At 43.2% G+C, this 20,428-nt stretch overlaps 1 long non-coding RNA gene across 1 annotated transcript in view; it reads right to left on the reverse strand.

Annotated features, from left to right (window-relative positions):
- Positions 1-413: 413 nt before the first annotated feature.
- LOC149979106 (uncharacterized) overlaps positions 414-20,428 on the reverse strand; it is a 203,828-nt gene continuing 183,813 nt past the window's right edge. Inside the window, exon 3 of the long non-coding RNA XR_016484946.1 lies at positions 414-431. This is a non-coding gene — a long non-coding RNA (uncharacterized LOC149979106). The remainder of the gene's footprint in view (positions 432-20,428) is intronic.

Raw genomic sequence — 20,428 nt, forward strand, 5'->3', positions numbered from 1 at the left:
CAGACCCATGCTGGTTCAGACCCGAGAGACCTATTTCTGATCTGAGAGTAGAACAAGATAAAAAAAACTCAGACTGGGCGCAACCAGCGCCATCAATAGACAAGTGATATTGGCCAAATGATCCACGGTTACTTATGTCCTTAAAAACTGCCAACAACAAATGACAGGGTTCGATAATCCAGAGTAGAGGCCAAGGTACAGGACGACAGGCAAGTTCAGGGTCAGGTACAGGCAGAGTGGTCATCCGGGCGGGTACAGGATCAGGACAGTCAAGGGTCAAAAACCAGGAGGACGAGAAAAAGAGAGACTGGAGAAAAACAGGCGCTGAGACAAAATGCTGGCAGGCTTGAACAAACAAGACGAACTGCCATAGACAGACAGAAAACACAGGTATAAATACCCAGAGAATAAGAGGGGAAGATGGGTGACACCTTGAGGGGGGTGGAGACAAGCTCAAGGACAGGTGAAACAGATCAGGGCGTGACATTCAGGGCATTGCATGCATATAGGACTAGGCGTCCACTGTATATAAACTAAATATAAAGGAAGAGAAGCTTAGGCCTAGCCCTATGAGACAAGAGAAATATATGCCGGGGCCATGTTCCTGACACCAACATGCATTCTTTATCCTTTTCAATTAGGCTATTATTAAACAGAGAGGTGTACAGAAGGAGTCTAATTTGTACATTTTCTATCAGAATATATTTGATAAAGATAAGCATTATATTGTTAGATTAAAGGTGTATCTCTGGTAGGCCTAAAACTTTCCTCGTCACCTCAAGTTCACCAGTCGGAGAGAGTTGGAACGCCGGTTCCCCCTGCCTTCATAGGCCTACAGTAGCTAAACCTAATAATAGCCATATCATGCCAAATCTTCAAAACACTTGCGTAACTTTATGAGGGTAATATCAAAAGTAAGTCAAGACATTGTTTATAGGGAAAATACGAACAAGTTATTATTTTGCAGCATTAAATTACATTTTGCATGTTGCCCTCTTTGGTTTTTCCTTTCATGGTTTGAGTGCGAGTAGCCCTGTATAGGCCTACCATTTATTTTATTATATTGTGGCAAACACAACATTACAGTTGGAACATAAGTTGGCCAAAGATAATGGCTCAATATAATGAAACAAAACACTTGTTGCATATTTAAACTGAACTGGTTTAAACCTTTACAACAACAATAAAAATTTGACAAGGCAAGGCCTATATTGCTGCAATTGCCAACAAAGGCAAGTTCCTTACCCAACAAATGACAGCAATAGGCTAATGATATTTATTTTACAACAGGCCTACTTTTAACCTATCTTGAACTAAATACGGAGCACAAAATTAAAGACAGTTAGAATTGAATTTAGCTTACAAAAATGTATCAACAAAACGAAACAAAATACTTTTTGAAAATTTGTTTAGATTTAGATTCTTAAATAAGCCTATAATAATTTTATATAACTTTTATTTCTTTTATTTAACCTTTATTTAAATAGGGAAGTCAGTTAAGAATACTGTTGTGTTTGGCCACACAGTCATGGGTGAAGAGGGATTACAGGAGGGGACTAAGTACACACCCCTGCGGAGCCCCAGTGTTGAGGATCAGCGTGGCAGACGTTTTGTTGCCTACCCTTACCACCATCTAGTTGCAGAGGGAGGTCTTTAGACCCAGGGTCCTTAGCTTAGAGATGGATTTCGTGTGAACTATGGTGTTGAATGCTGAGCTGTAGTCAATGAACAGCATTCTCATATAGGTGCTCCTTTTGTCCAGGTGGCAAAGGGGAGTGGAGTGCGATTGAGATTGCGGATCTGTTGGGGCGGTATGCGAATTGGAGTTGGTCTAGGGTATCCGGGAGGAGGCTGTTGATGTGAAACATGACCAGCGTTTCTAAGTATTTCATGTCTACCGACGTGGGTGCTACGGGGTAATCATTTAGGCAGGTTACCTTCGCTTCCTTGGGCACATGGACTATGGTGGTCTGCTTGAAAGACTCAGTCAGAGAGAGGTTGAAAATGTCAGTGAATACACTTGCCAGTTGGTCCGCGCATGCTTTGTGTACATGTCCTGGTAATCCATCTGGCCCCGTGGCTTTGTGAATGTTGACCTATTTAAAAGTCTTGCTCACATCGGCTACCGAAAGTGTGATCACACAGTCATCCAGAACAGTTGGTGCTCACGTGCATGCTTCAGTGTTGCTTGCCTCGAAGCGAGCATAAAAGGCATGTATCTCGTCTGGTAGGTTCGCGTCACTGAGAAGCTCACTTCTGGGTTTCCCTTTGTACTACTTAAAACTTCTTAGGGCTGAGATCCCACTAATGAGATTGATATGACAACAGCCAGTGAAAGTGCAGGGCGCCAAATTCAAAACAACAGAAATCCCATAATTAAAATTCCTCAAACATAGTATTTCACACCGTTTTAAAGATACACTTGTTAATCCCACCACAGTGTCCGATTTCAAATAGGCTTTACGGCAAAAGCACCACAAACGATTATGTTAGGTCAGAGCCAAGTCACAGAAAAACACAGCCATTTTTCCAGCCAAAGAGAGGAGTCACAAAAAGCACAAAGAGATAAAATTAATCTCTAACCTTTAATGATCTTCATCAGATGACACTCATAGGACTTCATGTTACAGAATACAAAAATGTTTTGTTCGATATTTATATCAAACAATCTCAGTATACATTGGGGAGAACAAGTATTTGATACACTGCCAATTTTGCAGGTTTTCCTATTTACAAAGCATGTAGAGGTCTGTAATTTTTATCATAGGTACACTTAACTGTGAGAGACGGAATCTAAAACAAAAATACAGAAAATCACATTGTATGATTTTTAAGTAATTAATTTGCTTCCTGCAACTTCCTGCTTCAGTGTATGCTTGTAAGCAGGAATCAGGAGGATAGCATTATGGTCAGATTTGCCAAATAGAGGGCGGGAGAGATTTGTATGCATCTCTGTGTGTGGAGTAAAGGTGGTCTAGAGTTTTTTTTCCATCTGGTTGCACATGTGACATGATGGTAAAAATTTGGCATAATTGATTTAAGTTTGACTGCATTAAAGTCCCCGGTCATTAGGAGCGCCACTTCTGGATGAGCATTTTAATTTTGCTTATGGCCTAGTGTTGGTTGAGTGCGGTCTTAGTGCGAGCATCGGTCTGGGGTGGAAAATAGACGGCTAAGAATAATATAGATGAGAACTCTCTTGGTAGATAGTGTGGTCTACAACTTATCATAAGGTACTCTACCTCAAGCGAGCAATATCTCAAGACTTCTTTAATATTAGACGTTCCATAACAAAAAGACACACGCCCCCACCCCTCGTCTTACCAGACGTAGCTCCTCTGTTCTGCCGGTGCATGGAAAATCCTGCCAGTTCTATATTTTCCATGTCGTGGTTCAGCCATGACTTGGTGAAACATAAGATATTACAGTTCTTAATGTCCCGTTGGTAGGATATTCGTAATCATAGGTCATAAATTTTATTATCAATGATTGCAGGTTAGCTAGTAGGACGGATGGCATTGGGAGTTTCCTCAGTTTATTCTTCACGCAAATTATGAGGATTTTAGCCTGTTCCCGGGAGAGCAGTATATCCTTTTCATCAGACTCGTTAAAGGAAAAAGCATCTTACAGTTCGTGGTGGATAATCGCTGTTCTGATGTACAGAAGTTATTTTTGGTCATAAGAGACGGTAGCAGCAACCTTATGTACAAAATAAGTTTCAAAATAAGTTTCAAACAAAACTAAAAAAACGAACAAAATAGCAAAGCTGGTTAGGAGCATGTAAAATGTAAGCCATCCTATTCGACGCCATCTTTACCACCGTGGGTACTACACATTTGTATGGGTGAGTCTGTTCCAGAAAGAGTACCTGGTTATTCTCACAGAGAGCTCCTTCTCAGCATTGTTGTGCATTTTCAATATCAATTTGATCATGTATCGAATCAACACTGAATTATACTGTCATCTCTGTTCTATGAGACAAACCAGTGAGAGTAGGCTAAGTATACCGTATCAGTATAATGGAAGTTAAAATGGGCAGTTGTCCATTGAAGAATTGATCGTGGTCCTGTTGTGTTTACATTTTACTGTAATGTCTACACCTGTTGTATTCGGCGCACGTGACAAATAACATTTGATTTGATAGGGCTGTGTTTGCTGTGACAAATTTCCTGTCTAACCACACCCTTCTCTCTTTATTTCTCTGTCTCTCTCGCTCTCTCTAGTCTCTCTCTCTCTCTCTCTCTCCTCCTCCTCCCCCTCTGCAGTGTAGCCATGGCCTGGTTTCTGGACTGAATGGGCATCCTGTGCAGGAGCTGCTGGACATTCTCATTAGCAGATTTTAGCGACACTGGCGCTGAATAGAGGAACTTGTTGCTACACAATGGATCCCCCTGAAGGTAGGCCCTTAGGCGCCTCCATGGGCCAAACTCGTCTTGTGTCTCCTATCTTACAGTGAAAGGGTCACGGAGAAATGACCCGTTTTGTTGGCCTGGCTGTGTTACATGGGTCCGCCTGGGTCTGCCGGGGGGATGTGGGGGCTCATAGCAGACCCGGCCACCCGGCCACACTGTTAATCAGATCCGAGCCGCTCATGTAGACCTCTATAGGCACACACGCACATGCACGGATGGACACACACAGGCATCAATTCAAGCATACACATACACACCGGTTCTACACACACAAAAACACTCACGCACACTGCCTGCAGCACTGAGTCACTTAGTCATTTTACTGGAGTACAAGTGCAGAAAGTGTGAGTAATCTGCCAGAAAGCATAATCTAAGAAAGGAAAGGCATTTCTGGCCTCGGCATTCACACCCCAACTCTTACAACTCAGCAGAGGGCTCATTTTATCTGCTTCAGGTTTGCTTTTTGTTTTTTATTTCAGTAGCCATCTCCAAGCCTTTGACAGCCCAGATGTTGTGTAATCTCGTGTATGGTGATGTGTGCACTCACTGTCCTGCCCTTGTACTGTACCACATCATCCCTGAACCACACACATTTCTAAGCAACAGCAACGAAGTTAAGTCCTGTTATCTTGTTACCAAGCCTATTATACATTAACTTCTACATTAGTGCTGAGATATCTGCTTGCTTGCAGTTTGTATCACAGTCACATGCAAAACATTTAAAACTGAAACTTTTATTGAATGACAAGCTAGCGGATGGAACCTATTAGATCGTATTATCCCTACAGTGTTAAAGAGAAATACCTTGTCTTCTGATTTCTCAAAGAAAGCAATCAGTTTTACAATTCAGAAGCTGAAAGTTCATACTCCCATGAACTCTGTCGTGCATGTGTTACGACCTCAATCTGTAGCTGAGGTGGCCTGTAATAGTAAAACGTTTACGTCTGCAAAGTTCTGCCACTTTTCTTTATAGATGAATGTTTTTCTATATACCGCTACCAATATAGAAAACTGACAACAATACATTCAGCTTTAAGATAGTAGCACCTCTGTAAAATCATCTCTCTCTCTTATGCACCAGCACTGTCTGCACTAAATGTCCCCGCGCCAGACTGAACGTGCATGGCCAGTTTAGCAGCTCGTGAGCAAAGTTTTATACAAAACCAAGAAAATGTAAAACAAACACAGAAATCCCTAACAAATGGATTCTTTATAAAATCTGGAAGACAAAATCCAGTACAAGTAAGCTACTCAGTAAACATCTCTTGTAAATCGTTTTTACCTCAGCTAGTATCAAGCTAACATATACTCTCATTGTAAATCACATTCTTCTCTCACTCAGGTCGAAACAAAAACAACACAAAACCTTTCCTAATGTGATAATACCTTGACAAAGTTGTTAAATAGCATGTTATTACATATTATTTCGATATTAGAAAGTTTGGAAGTTATATTACATACCTGTAATAGTAAAAAGAATGGACACAAGATTACGTCTGCAAAGTTCTGGCACTTTCTTTATTCTGAAGAATGTAAAATTGTTGTTTCTCCTAATACCAAATTGCAGCATCACCATCTATTGGCCCGAAGGACTACTAATGCTAAAGCATGTAGAATATACAATTTAGATTAAGACAAATACATAAAATTAGTGCTAAGCAGGAAGAATGAAAATATTCTCTTAACTTCTTGGTGACAGGGGGCAGTATTTTCACGTCCAGATGAAATGCATGCCCAAATTCAACTGCCTGCTACTCATCCCCAGAAGATAAGATATGCATATTATTAGAAGATTTTGATAGAAAACAATGAAGTTTCTAAAACTGTTTGAATCATGTCTGTGAGTATAACAGAACTTATTTAGCAGGCGAAACCCTGAGGACAAACCATTCAGATTTTCTTTTTGAGGTCACTCTCTTTTCAATGATTTTTCATTGGGAATCCAGATTTCTAATGGACTTTCTTGTGGTTCCTACCGCTTCCACTGGATGTCAACAGTCTCTAGAAATTGGTTGACGTTTTTCCTTTGTGTAATGAAGAAGTACTGTCATCTTGAACGAGGTTCACTTGAAGTGTACTGTTAGATAGAGGCGCGTGAACAGAAAGCTAGCTACAGTTTGTTTTCCTCCTGTATTGAACACAGATCATCCCGTCTTCAGTTGTATTGATTATTTACGTTACAAAATACCTAAAGTTGTATTACAAAGTAGTTTGAAATGTTTTGGCAAAGTTTACAGGTGACTTTTGAGATATTTTGTAGTCACGTTGCGCAAGTTTGAACCAGTGTTTTTTCTGGATCAAACGCACCAAATAAATGGACATTTTGGATATATATCGACGGAATTAATCGAACAAAAGGACCATTTGTGATGTTTATGGGACATATTGGAGTGCCAACAAAAGAAGCTCGTCAAAGGTAAGGCATGAATTACATTTTTATTTCTGCGTTTTGTGTCGCGCCTGCAGGGTTGAAATATGCTTTTCTCTATTTGTTTACTAAGGTGCTATCCTCAGATAATAATTGCTTTCGCCGAAAAGCCTTTTTGAAATCTGACATGTTGGCTGGATTCACAACAAGTGTAGCTTTAATTTGCTATCGTGCATGTGTGATTAAATGAAAGTTTGATTTTATAGTAATTTATTTGAATTTGGCGCTCTGCATTTTCTTTGGCTTTATTCCAGAGTGGTGAACAAACACTTTGCTAAGCTCCGCCCCCTAGTTTACTGTTGCAACCTCTGACAACATTTTCCTGGAAAGCCCAATTCCCCCTTCTAGCCACTGGTGAAATCCGCACACAATGATCTCAAACTGTGTTTTTAATATACAATTAAATTAAACACAGACTACCCCTTACTAATCAGGAAACTATTGGGTATGATGTGATGGACTGTCATTGCAATTGCTTCATGGCAACCTGGTAAAATTATGTTTGTAGTGTGGCTTGTGTAGCGTGGTTCATTCTTCGTTGTGTAATTTAATGAGGACACTGCCACAACTGGGGGTCTGCTTGTTGGATTTTTATTTGCCCTGCGCATGAAGAGACAATGCACAATATGTTAGCTCTTGGCGCAGTCACAGCTCTCAGGCACCTCGGTAGCTGAAGGTCAGGCAAGAGAGAGCCAAAAACAAATAACAGGTGCTGCGTGCACACATTTAGTGCCCAACAGCACACAATACCAGTAAAATGAAATACAACATAATTCGGACAAAATAAAAGACATACCTGCGCACGAAGAGACAACACACAATATGTTAGCCCTTGGCTCAGTCGCAGCTCTCAGGCACCTGGAGACTCACTCAAACACTGTCCCAAGTACCCACAAGTTACAATAGGTACCCTAGTTAACGAGCTCGGTAAAACCTGTTAACATAAATACTTATATTGTCCACATTGTAACAAGACTTATGGTTGAATAACAGCACATTGTGTAACATTACCACGATTTTATACTGAAAAATTGCGGAGCCAAGGACAACATACCTCGCTAGCTGAAGGTCAGGCAACAGAGAACAATAGGGGGTACAGAAATAGATAACCCACGATGGACCAAACCAAAATATACACAACTTTTACAATCAAGTGTATTTACAATATAGATATGAAAAAGTGTTTGTACACTTAACATTAGCTATGCAGCTGTAATTACATTTAAAAAAAAAACACTGAATTTGTATTATTATCAAATTATTAACATCCCCTTTTGACCTGGCCTATTTGAACTGGTCCTTGTGTGCAACTTGGTGGATAATCTAGGGGAACAACATCACACTGCTACACTTGCACTGAATGGCTCTGAATTCACTGTCAGCATGCAGGTAAAGCAACTAACCATTTTTGGAGTTAACTAGTGCTTCAAATCGTATCCTGGTGTCGGCAGCAGATTGGAGTTGTACTAATAACATGGCCAGCTTAATTATTTAAGATATGTTTCGAGAAAACAAGTTATATTAAGTGGCTAGCTAGTGTTAGCAACATTTGGTGGTCAATGAGAGCTAGCTAACCAGCTGACCTAGCAAACAATGTAAGAAAAAGTGTAATTTCGTATTCGCAAACAGGCTCTGCATTTCAGGAGTCACAGTAGCAAGTACCCCTGGCGCACTGTTAAATTATTTAGCCATTTAAACTATTTATTTTTTGAAGAAAACTCTGTTTTTCCCACTTCCCTCACTGGCTTTCTTGACATTTATTTCAAACGTGAGCTTGTCCGAGGTGTCAGATTTCATGGCAGTTGCTATGCTAAGCCCCACTTACATTTTTGGGCTGGGCTTAGCAAAGGGTCAACTGCACACTAAAGCCTGGTTTACAGTCTATCGACATGTCTGTAGACGATTGTCGCAGCAACATCATGAACATAATGTTGTCGTCCGACATTAAACTTGTCGTTATGAAAAAATATTAACACAAAACGATAGCCTCTGCATGACATCAGCAGCCCAATACTCCAAATAGCATACTTTCTATATTTTAAGACAAAGAAACCCATCCTTTTCTAAATGTCAGCCGAGCATGCAAGCAAACCAACATTGGTTCTGTGAAATTTCCCAGAACATTTGTTAGGTCGTGAAAAACGTTCTCATAAGACAAACTGCCCAGTCGTGCAGATGATTGTACAATATTTGTATAATCATTCACCTGATGTTGCATGAATGTTCCTATAACACATTTCGTCTGTTCTTTAAAGTTTACCAGAATGTTAAATTAGGTTGTGGGAACAGTCTGGTGAGAACATTGTGGGGACATCTCAAAAGATATGTTCCCAAAACACAAAAACTGTCCAGTTGTGCAGATGATTCTACAATGTTTCTTTTAGGGTGCAAAAAACATTCACCTGATGTTACAAGAACGTTCACAGAAAACATTTAGTCTGTTCTTTAAAGGTTCCAAGAATGTTTATTTCCATGACAAGAGATTTCCAAAGCACTAAACTGTCATTCATATAATGTTTTTTCAGGGTGCACAAAACATTCCTTTGATGTTACAAGAATGTTGACAGGACAACCTTTTTAGTTCTTTAAAGGTTCCCAGAACATTTAATTAGGTTGTGGTACCATTGTGGGTACATTACAAGAGATTGGTTCCCAAAACACAAAAATATACTCAGTTGTGATGACATTCATACAACATTTAAATTAGGTTGCACATGACATTCCTATCATGTTAAAAGAATGTTGACAAAACACTTGGTTTGAGTTATTTAAAGGTTCCCAGAACATTAAACTAAGTTATGGGAGTTGTCTGGAATGTTGCAAAAATATTATTGTGATATTCACATAGGTTGCACAGAACATTCCCACAATGTTGCACAATGTTCCACACTTTCCACAAGTACATTTGTATGATGTTCATAGCACATTTGTTTTTTGTTTAACATAATAATCCATTGATGTCCTTGCAATATACATTTTACTTTGTCTTGGAGGCCCCTCAGGAAATTTCAAGAAAGTTTAGAAAAATGAATATTGAAGTTTTACCTTCATTCTCAGCATGCACATTTGTAACTCCTTAAAGCAGATTGGAATACATCCCCATTGTAAGGGCGTTCGTCTGTAGGAGGAAGAGAAGCGGACCAAAGCGCAGCGTGGTGGTTATTCATGTTTTAATAAATCACTACACATGAACAAACTAACAAAAACAAGAAATGTGAAAACGCAAAACAGTCCTATCCTGTGACAACAAACACAGTGACAGGAACAATCACCCACAAACACAGTGAAACCCAGGCTACCTAAGTATGATTCTCAATCAGAGACAACTAATGACACCTGCCTCTGATTGAGAACCATACTAGGCCGAAAACATAGAAATGCCCCAAAACATAGAAAAACAAACAGACTGCCCACCCAACTCACGCCCTGACCATACTAAATAAATACAAAACAACAGAAATAGAGGTCAGAACGTGACAGTACCCCCCCCCCCCCAAAGGTGCGGACTCCGGCCGCAAAACCTTGACCTATAGGGGAGGGTCTGGGTGGGCGTCTGTCCGCGGTGGCGGCTCTGGCGCGGGACGCGGACCCCACTTCACCATTGTCTTAGTCCGCCTTATTGTCCGCCTCCCTGGCTTACTCACCATGGCCACCCCTCTCAATGACCCCACTGGACAGAGGGGCTGCTCGGGACAGAGGGGCAGCTCGGGACAGAGGTGAAGCAGCTGCTCGGGACAGAGGGACAACTGCTCGGGACAGAGGGGCAGCTGCTCGGGACAGAGGGGCGATAGCAGCTCGGGACAGAGGGGCGATAGCAGCTCGGGACAGAGGGGCGATAGCAGCTCGGGACAGAGGGGCGATAGCAGCTCGGGACAGAGGGGCGATAGCAGCTCGGGACAGAGGGGCGGCAGCTGCTCGGGACAGAGGGGCAGCTGCTCGGGACAGAGGGACAGCTGCTCGGGACAGAGGGACAGCTGCTCGGGACAGAGGGGCGGCAGCAGCTTGGGACAGAGGGGCGACAGCTGCTCTGGACAGAGGGGCAGCTGCTCGGGCGGCCCCTGGCTGACTGACGGCACTGGCGGCCCCTGGCTTACTGGCGGCCCCTGGCTGACTGGCGGCACTGGCGGCCCCTGGCTTACTGGCGGCCCCTGGCTTACTGGCGGCACTGGCGGCCCCTGGCTGACTGGCGGCACTGGCGGCCCCTGGCTGACTGGCGGCACTGGCGGCCCCTGGCTGACTGGCGGCACTGGCGGCCCCTGGCTGACGGGCGGCACTGGCGGCCCCTGGCTGACGGGCGGCACTGGCGGCCCCTGGCAGACGGGCGGCACTGGCGGCCCCTGGCAGACTCCGGCAGCGCTGGAGAGGAGGAAGGCTCTGGTAGCACCGGAGAGGCGGGAGACTCCGGCAGCGCTGGAGAGGAGAGAGCCCCTGCAAGGATGGGCCGGAGAGACAGCCTGGTACGGGGAGCTGCCACCGGAGGGCTGGTGCGTGGAGGTGGTGACGGATAGACCGGGCCGTGAAGGCGTACTGGAGATCTTGAGAGCAGGGCTGGCACCAACCGCCCTGGCTGGATCTTCACCCTAGCCCGGCAGATGTGGGGAGCTGGGATGTAGCGCACCGGGCTAAGCACGCGTACTGGGGACACCGTGCGCACAACTGCATAACACGGTGCCTGACCAGCACCACGCCCGCCACAGTTAGCACTGCTAGGAGCACTGTAGTGCTGAGATGGCACAGGACGTGCAAGGCTAGGGAGATGCACAGGAGGCCTGGTGCGTGAGGCTGGCACAGTCTTCACCAGACCCCTCGCACGCACCTCAGGATGAGTATGGAGAGCTGACCCCGGTGCCATTAAATCCCTGACACGCTCCGTCGGGCGAATGTCGTGCCTCATGCACCAAACCAGCAAGTCCCTCATATCAGTCTCCTCCAATTTCCCCATTAACTCCTTCACAGTCTCTGCTTCGCTCACCTCCAACACCAGCTCTGGTTCTGAGCTCCTCCTTGGCTCCTCACGATAAACGGGGGGAGTTGGCTCAGGTCTGACTCCTGACTCTGCCACACTCCCCCTGTGCCCCCCCCCCAAGAAATTTTTGGGGATGACTCTCGAGCTTCCGTCCGCGCCGCCGTGCTTGCTTCGCCAACCTCATTCTCCTGTAACCTTCCGCGCACTGTTCCATCGAATCCCAGGCGGGCTCCGGCACTCTCCCTGGGTCGACCGCCCACCTGTCTATCTCCTCCCAAGTTGTGTAGTCCAGATTCTGCTCCCATGTCCCAAAATCCTGATCTCGCTGTTGCTGTTCCTGCTGCTGCTGCCTCTGTTCCTTCTCCTGCTGCTGCTGTTGCTGTTGCCCGTTACCACGCCGCTTGGTCCTGTTTGGGTGGGTGATTCTGTAAGGGCGTTCGTCTGTAGGAGGAAGAGAAGCGGACCAAAGCGCAGCGTGGTGGTTATTCATGTTTTAATAAATCACTACACATGAACAAACTAACAAAAACAAGAAATGTGAAAACGCAAAACAGTCCTATCCTGTGACAACAAACACAGTGACAGGAACAATCACCCACAAACACACAGTGAAACCCAGGCTACCTAAGTATGATTCTCAATCAGAGACAACTAATGACAACTGCCTCTGATTGAGAACCATACTAGGCCGAAAACATAGAAATGCCCCAAAACATAGAAAAACAAACATAGACTGCCCACCCAACTCACGCCCTGACCATACTAAATAAATACAAAACAACAGAAATAGAGGTCAGAACGTGACACCCATTGTGTTTCTCTCCAAATGTAATAGAAATTCACGTTTGAAGGTGATATACAGTAGAGACACGTGGCATTTTAATTCATGAGACATTTGAAAAAGAGGTAATCATTCAAACACAACCAGATTTTTATTTTTTATTTGATTTATTTCACCTTTATTTAACCAGGTAGGCAAGTTGAGAACAAGTTCTCATTTACAATTGCGACCTGGCCAAGATAAAGCAAAGCAGTTTGACACATACAACGACACAGAGTTACACATGGAGTAAACAAACATACAGTCAATAATACAGTATAAACAAGTCTATAGAAGATGTGAACAAATGAGGTGAGATAAGGGAGGTAAAGGCAAAAAAAGGCCATGGTGGCAAAGTAAATACAATATAGCAAGTAAAACACTGGAATGGTAGATTTGCAGTGGAAGAATGTGCAAAGTATAAATAAAAATAATGGGGTGCAAAGGAGCAAAATAAATAAATAAATAAATAAAATATTTTTAACACATTTTTACATTTTTACACTTCATATGTTGACAATCTACACATGTGGGTATTGGACCTGCAATGTTTGGTTTCCGAGACAAATTTTTTATCCTCTATGCCACCAGGGAAGCTCTCTTGCAGCTTCCATTTTCAGTATAAGCCATGGCAGTATGGTCAATCAGAAATGCCATGCTTCCTTTTAAGGCTTCTTAGACATAACTAACCCAGGGAAATACTGGTAACTGGGTTATTCACCATCACTTCACCCATCCTCTTTATATACTGCGTACTTCAGGGCCTGACTTATTTTGAGCACATAAAGGCTTAATAATGCATAAAGGTCATGTTAACTGACTGATATTATCTCATAGAACAAAACATATAAGATCTCATAAGCCTGTGTTAACATCAGACCTTATTTTCAGCGTTTATCCCAAAACCCCATTATTTTCCGCACTCATTTCCCCTATTGGAATGGCCAACGAACCTGAGATAGAAAATGCTAACTCATCTCCATTTTGTAGAACTACATGCTGGCGCGCTCTTTGCCCTGACCCCAACATTTACGTTTATGAGCTGCTCCTTAACTGCTGAGCCCTTGCACTGAAATGTATGGGATTTCAAAGTTTCAACATGTTTTTGGTAAATTCGATAAGCCATTTTACAGGTCAATGGAGAAACCCCTCAGTGGCTACAGGAGAGGAAGTGTGGTTACCTTATTTGGCAACAGATTGTCGTAATTCCTGGAGGTGTTAGGTCTGCAAAGACCTGCTACACGATCACAGAATTATAGAATTTTAACAGAATGTTTTGCCAAAAATGAAGTTACAGTATTTGTATATTTACAAATGTAGGACTAACTCATTTCAAATGTGCATTGTAAACATCCAGTAACGTTCAATATGTCTCCTACTGTAGCTGGTCTAGTGAACCCCCCTGGCCCTTGGTCTATCTCCGCTCACGAGACCAGTACCAGTGGGGAGGAAAGATGGATCGTATGTTAGTCTGTCAGCAGTTTATTGGTTTTGTACGGTTTGTTCTAGATTTAGTGTGAGTTTATAAAAACAGTTTATATACATGTACAACCATTTGAATGTACCACATGTGGACTCCAATCAAGTTGTAGAAACTGGACCACAGTTCACACTTAGCATGGCCTCTTCACTGACTAGGACCAGAGAGGTCAGGAATGTACACCTATGCATTGCTTGTGTATGCATATGAGAGTGTGAGAGAGAGAGAGAGAGAGAGAGAGAGAGAGAGAGAGAGAGAGAGAGAGAGAGAGAGAGAGAGAGAGAGAGAGAGAGCCTTCTGTTGACTAATGGATTTTTCACAAGTACATCACTCCAGGGAGCATGTCTTGTCCATTAGTACATTTTGTCTGTGGTTTTGTTTCTTGTGTGTATATTTTGCTGCTTTCCCCGTTTCTCTGTGTCACAGTCTCAAACACTCTTTGCAACTTCATTGTGTGTATCCAGTGAACTTCTGTGTGTGTGTGCGGTGAGACTTTGCCGTGTGTCCATAGGTGGCTCACAGGAGTGTAGTTATCACTTTCCTGGCATGTGAAAAGCCCAGCGTCACATGAGAAAGAGAGCTGTGCCTGGCTTCTCTGTCATCTTTATAGCACTGGCCAGAGGAGTTTTCCTGGGACAGCTGAGTGAACTCTTACGAACCCAAACCTCCTCTGATGATCTGCCCTTAATTTGTTGTCTCTACATGTATTACATGTTTTTATTATTGTATACTTAAACCTGTATGCTATATTAATGTCTGTCTCTCTTTCTGTCTGTGTGTCTCTGTCTGTGTGTCTCTCTCTGTCTGTGTGTCTCTGTCTCTCTCTCTGTCTCTCTCTGTCTCTCTGTCTCTGTCTCTGTCTCTCTCTCTGTCTCTGTCTCTGTCTCTGTCTCTCTCTCTGTCTCTCTCTCTGTCTCTCTCTCTGTCTCTCTCTCTCTGTCTCTCTCTCTGTCTGTCTGTACAGTGAGTACAGTGCATTCGGGAGGGTATTCAGACCTCTTGACTTTTTCCACATTTTGTTAAATTACAGTCTTATTCTAAAATTATTTCCTCATCAATCACAATACCCCATAATAACAAAGCAAAAACAGGTTTTTAGAAATGTTTGCAAATTTGTTAACAATCCAAAACTGAAATACCTTAATTACATGCGTATTGAGATGCTTTGCTATGAGACTCGAAATTGAGCTAAGGTGCATCCTGTTTCCATTGATCATCCTCCTTGAGATGTTTCTACAACTTGATTGGAGTGGAAAATTCAATTGGTTGGACATGATTTCAAAGGCACACACCTGTCTATATAAGATCCCACAGTTGACAGTGAATGTCAGAGGAAACTCCAAGCCATGAGGTTAAAGGAATTGTCCGTAGAGCTCCAAGATAAGATTGTGTCGAGGCACAGATCTGGGGAAGGGTACCAAAACATTTCTGAAGCATTGAAGGGCCTCAAGAACACAATGGCCTTCATCATTCTTAAATGGAAGAAGTTTGGAACCACCAAGACTCTTCCTAGAGCTGGCCGCCCGGCCAAATTGAGCAATCGGGAGAGAAGGGTCTTGGTCAAGGAGGTGACCAAGAACACGATGGTCACTAACAGAGCTCCAGGGATCCTCTGTGGAGATGGGCGTACCTTCCAGAAGGAAAACCATATCTACAGCACTCCACCAATCAGTCCTTTATGGTAGAGTGGCCAGACGGAAGCCAATCCTTAGTAAAAGGCATATGACAGCCTGCTTATAGTTTGCCAAAGGGCACCTAAAGACTCTCAGAGCATGAGAAACAAGAGTCTCTGGTAAGATGAAACCAAGATTGAACTCTTCGGCCTGAATTCCAAGTGTCACATCTGGAGGAAACCTGGCACAATGTTTTTCAGCGGCAGCAACTGGGAGACTAGTCAAGACCGAGAGAAAGATGAATGGAGCAAAGTACAGAGAGATCTTTAATGAAAACCGGTTCCAGAGTGCTCAGGACCTCAAACTGGGGCAAATATTCACCTTCCAATAGGACAACGACTAAGCACACAGCCAAGACAACACAGGAGTGTCTTCAGGAAAAGTCTCTGAATATCCTTGAGTGGCCCAGCCAGAGCCCGGACTTGAAACCATCCCTCGAGAGACCTGAAAATAGCTGTGCAACGACATTCCCCATCCAACCTGGTAGAGCTTGAGTGGATCTGCAGAGAAGAATAGGAGAAACTCCCCAAATGTATTTTATTTTTAATATTTATTCAACTAGACAAGTCAGTTAAGAACAAATTCTTATTTACAATGATGGCCGATGGGCCAATTGTGCGCCACCCTACGGGAATCCCAATCACAGCCGGATGTGACACAGCCTGGATTTTATCCTGGTACTATAGTGACGCCTCTTACACTGAGATGCAGTGCCTTAGACCGCTGCAACACTTGGGAGCCCAAATAAAGGTCTGCCAAGCTGGTGGCGTGTGACGGAGAAGTCCATCACTGGCCGCGGGCAGCATTTGGTACACTAACACACACACACATTCATCACTCCTCCCTGCTCCGTTATCAATGACATTAATAATGTGGGTCGACACACAAGTTAACGTCCCTATCTTAGTACATACATTTCACACTTACCTCCCGTCAGTAACCGGTTATTGTATAAAGAGTATACAGATAAGCATTCATGCATAATGTAAGCAATGTTTATTATACTTATCGATGTTATGGATGAGCGCATTGTTTGTTTGTTCTGTTCCTCTCTCTCTCCATCTCTGTAGCTTCCGGATATGCTGGATAAGGACCCGAGCTAAGGGAATCGGGCTGACTTTGTAGTGCCTGTTCCGAGTGGCTCGTTAATGTGAATGGGCATATTGAAAGACACCATGTCAGTAGTGATATGATTTTGTAAATGTTATATTAGGATATTGTTTCATAAAAAATGTGTTGCAATGTATATACTTTAGTTTCTCAAATAACTTTTGTGGCTCCGCCATATTTTTATTTTGATAGAGGTTAGGTTTTCCAGTTTAGCCTTCTGGCCTACTCTGACATAGTGTCATACCCAAGAATACCCGAGGCTGTAATCACTGTAAAAGATGCTTCAACAAAGTACTGAGTAAAGGGTCTGAATACTTATGTAAATGTATTATTTCATTTTTTAATAAAAACAAGAATCAATTAGCAAAATAAAATAAAACTGTTTTTGCTTTGTCATTATGGGGTATTGTGTTTGGATTGAAAAAAGTCTGTAATGAAATGTGGAAAAAACAAAGTGGCTGGAATACTTTTCGTGTGTGCACACTCGCATGCACCCGGCAGAGTGTGGCGGAGCATTGTGTGGATTTATTTGGTGAAGCGTGGCTTCGTTACCCCCCTCAAAAAAACATTTAACCCCCCCCCCCCATCAGACAGCCCCCCCACCTCCCCTAGAACCCCCTGACACCATGTGTAGCTGCCCCCTCCCCAAAGCTTCAGCAACTGCCTTGACCTCATCACCTTTCAATTCTAGTTGAACCTCCAAGTGGGACTTTTGCTTATATGCCATGCTTGTGTGCTAATGCTAGCCCTGCATGCTGCTGTATGAGGTCAAACAAATGGGGACTATCGCCACGCCAAGCTGGAATACGCTGCTTACCAAATAAATTCAGTAGTGAATTTCTCCATGGTTTCTAGGCAAATTAGCACTTGATCAGGGATGGGATACTGCTGGCCCAGATAGAGAATGTTTTGGGGGCAATTCAGTCTTACTGTTGAGAGAATAGTAGAATACACAGGGTGCAATTTTGAAACTTGGTTGTGCAGTTTCTCTTGTTCTGTCAGTCACTCAATTAGCCCATGAAAGCTAACAATTTTAGATTGGTAACATAGTCTAGTAGACAGCTATCTAAACTTGTATTAGTCATTGTCAAGTTACCGACCGGGGCCCACATTGATTTTGTTAGTCACTCCGATATCATATTAAAAACTGAAAAAATGTCTCTCCACCTATGACAAAATGTGTAGAATTGCAGGAAATTAGCTGTAAAATTGCACATTTCTTTCTCCGCCCCATGGCAAAATGAGCAGAAAAGCATGACAGGTTTTAGCAAATTGCTAAATCTTCTCTTCACCCCATGGCAAAATGTGAATTTTTCTCTCTCCACAGTCAATAGCCACTGCAGCCTCATAATGAATTCAGATTTTTAAAGTTGCCCATCCAATAAAGTTGCCCATCATATCCCTGATGTAGATGTTAGATGTTTCCTTTTCTGAAAACAGTAACCGGGACAGTAACCGAAAGGTTGCTGGTTCAAATCCTCAAGCCAACTAGGTAAAAAATATGCCAATGTGCTCTTGATCAAGGCACTTTTCACTAATTGCTCCTCTAAATCACTCTGGATAAGAGTATCTGCTAAATTACTACAATGTAAAGGATAGTAAAACAAGAAAAATTCTGACAAGTGATGACATTTTGCTGGTCCCCACAAGAATAAAGGTTATTTTAGGAGTTATAGGAATCAATTGTTTGGTTCCCACAAGGATAGTAAAACAGACGTGTGTGTGTGTGAGTGCGTGCATGTGTGAAACAAAGCTCAGGGAGTGACGCGTTCCATTAACACTCTAGCTATTTTTTATATCTGCCTGCTCACTTGAGTGTGTGTTAAATTGGGGATTACACAGTCTTACTAGGCGGCTGTCGGCCTGCTGTGAGTGCTGCCAGCCTGGCTGTGCATTGAGGGTGTAGAGGGGCGCCTGGGTGCATTATATCCTGCTGAATGGGTTTGTTTGGGTCAGGCCTGTTCCTTCTGCAGTCTGTTAGCTGACTAATGCAACCACTAATGCAACCTTTGGCCTTGGGCAAACCTACCAGGCTGTACTCGTATTAACACTCCTCACAGTGTGAGCACACCCCTAGAAGTCTCTACTCAAAGTGCACCACTTATGAGAGTGTGTGTGGTCAGGGGAGAAGGAGAGACATGAATGCAAACGTTTCAGAGGAGAGCAATAAGACAACACGGCATCGGAGGGAGAGTATGATGAGAAAGGGACTTGGTTACCAGAGAGATGGAGGAAGAGCTGTAGAGATATTTAGTACTATATGGAGTGAGTACATGATGAGAGCTGACAGAGTGAAGTTAACCAGGGAAGGGGAGAGCTCTGAATACCTTCATTAATACCCTGTCGGAGCATTTTCTATGCATGTGTCATGTTTTTGAGCTCATTTTCCTGCATGATTGATTTTCTATTCAACCGTGATTTGTATTTTCAAAAAGAAACAAACTCTTATCTAATACATTCAGGGATTACTACAGATGGCCGGTTCAGTCATAATCCATACTGTATGTGTAAGACACAAACAAAAGGCTTTAGAAATAATGTGGCTGTGTATGTTGCTCTAAAGGTCTTAAACTTGAAGCTGTGCAGCATTCTCAGAGGCCACATGTCTTCCAGACCAGAGTACCTTCAGGATCAGGGTCAGTGAGTTTCATGAAAACAAATACTTTGGGGACAAAGGAAACCCCTCTAAGTTTAACCTGCCGCTCATCTAAAGAGACACACACTCGATAGCTTGTGTTGCACATTTGCTCATTTATCCAACACGTGTCACAGCCTGTTGGCCCAAATGAAGTGCTGCCTGTGGGTAGGTGTCCTAATCAGACCCTGCTATCTGTTGGCACAGATGGTGGGCTGCAGTGGGCCTCTGTCAGTAGCCCTGTCAGGCCCATTGTTGTCTAGCCTGAAGGACCAAGGTGTCAGCTGGGTCAATTGCCCATCTGTGATACACATCACAAAATATTGTATGGCCACAGTCTAACACTGCTGCTATCAGATCAGTCTGTGTGTTACGGGCTGCAGGTGCTCCTGACTGGAAAGCACGGAGAGACTAAATCGGACAAAATCACATAGAGTATCACAAGGAATCAATACATGGCCCTGTATTCAATACAAGAGCGTTCAGAAAATGGCTTGTTAATCTGTGTGCAGGGAGAGATTGCAGCAGTAAAATGAAAAGACAGTAATTTTCCCCTTTGTCTTTGTGTGATCCTCTCCCAGTGTTGATAATCTGCCGGAGTGTGACAGATAAAAAGTGAAGTTGAAAGCACCTGGATAAAGAGCTATGGGGTGACCTCCATAAGGAGCTGATCTGGGTAAAGCATTAAGGCTCTGGAACAGGCACATGCAGGGAGAGAGAAAGGGCACGGTTGTTCGTTTGAGCACCACTTCGAACCTCACCCTCCTTTACTGTGTATTCACAGAGGTATTTACCCGTGTTCCTCTCCGCCTATAAGTCTGTCCCTCTTGTGTCTTTGATCTCCATCCAACTATAGAGGCTCTGGAGACTTTGGTCTGTCTCTCCGTTTCATGTCTGTTTCTCA

This window comes from Oncorhynchus mykiss, chromosome 12, assembly GCF_057628025.1.
Source record: "Oncorhynchus mykiss isolate SJ-2025 chromosome 12, ASM5762802v1, whole genome shotgun sequence".
NCBI lineage: Eukaryota > Metazoa > Chordata > Actinopteri > Salmoniformes > Salmonidae > Oncorhynchus > Oncorhynchus mykiss.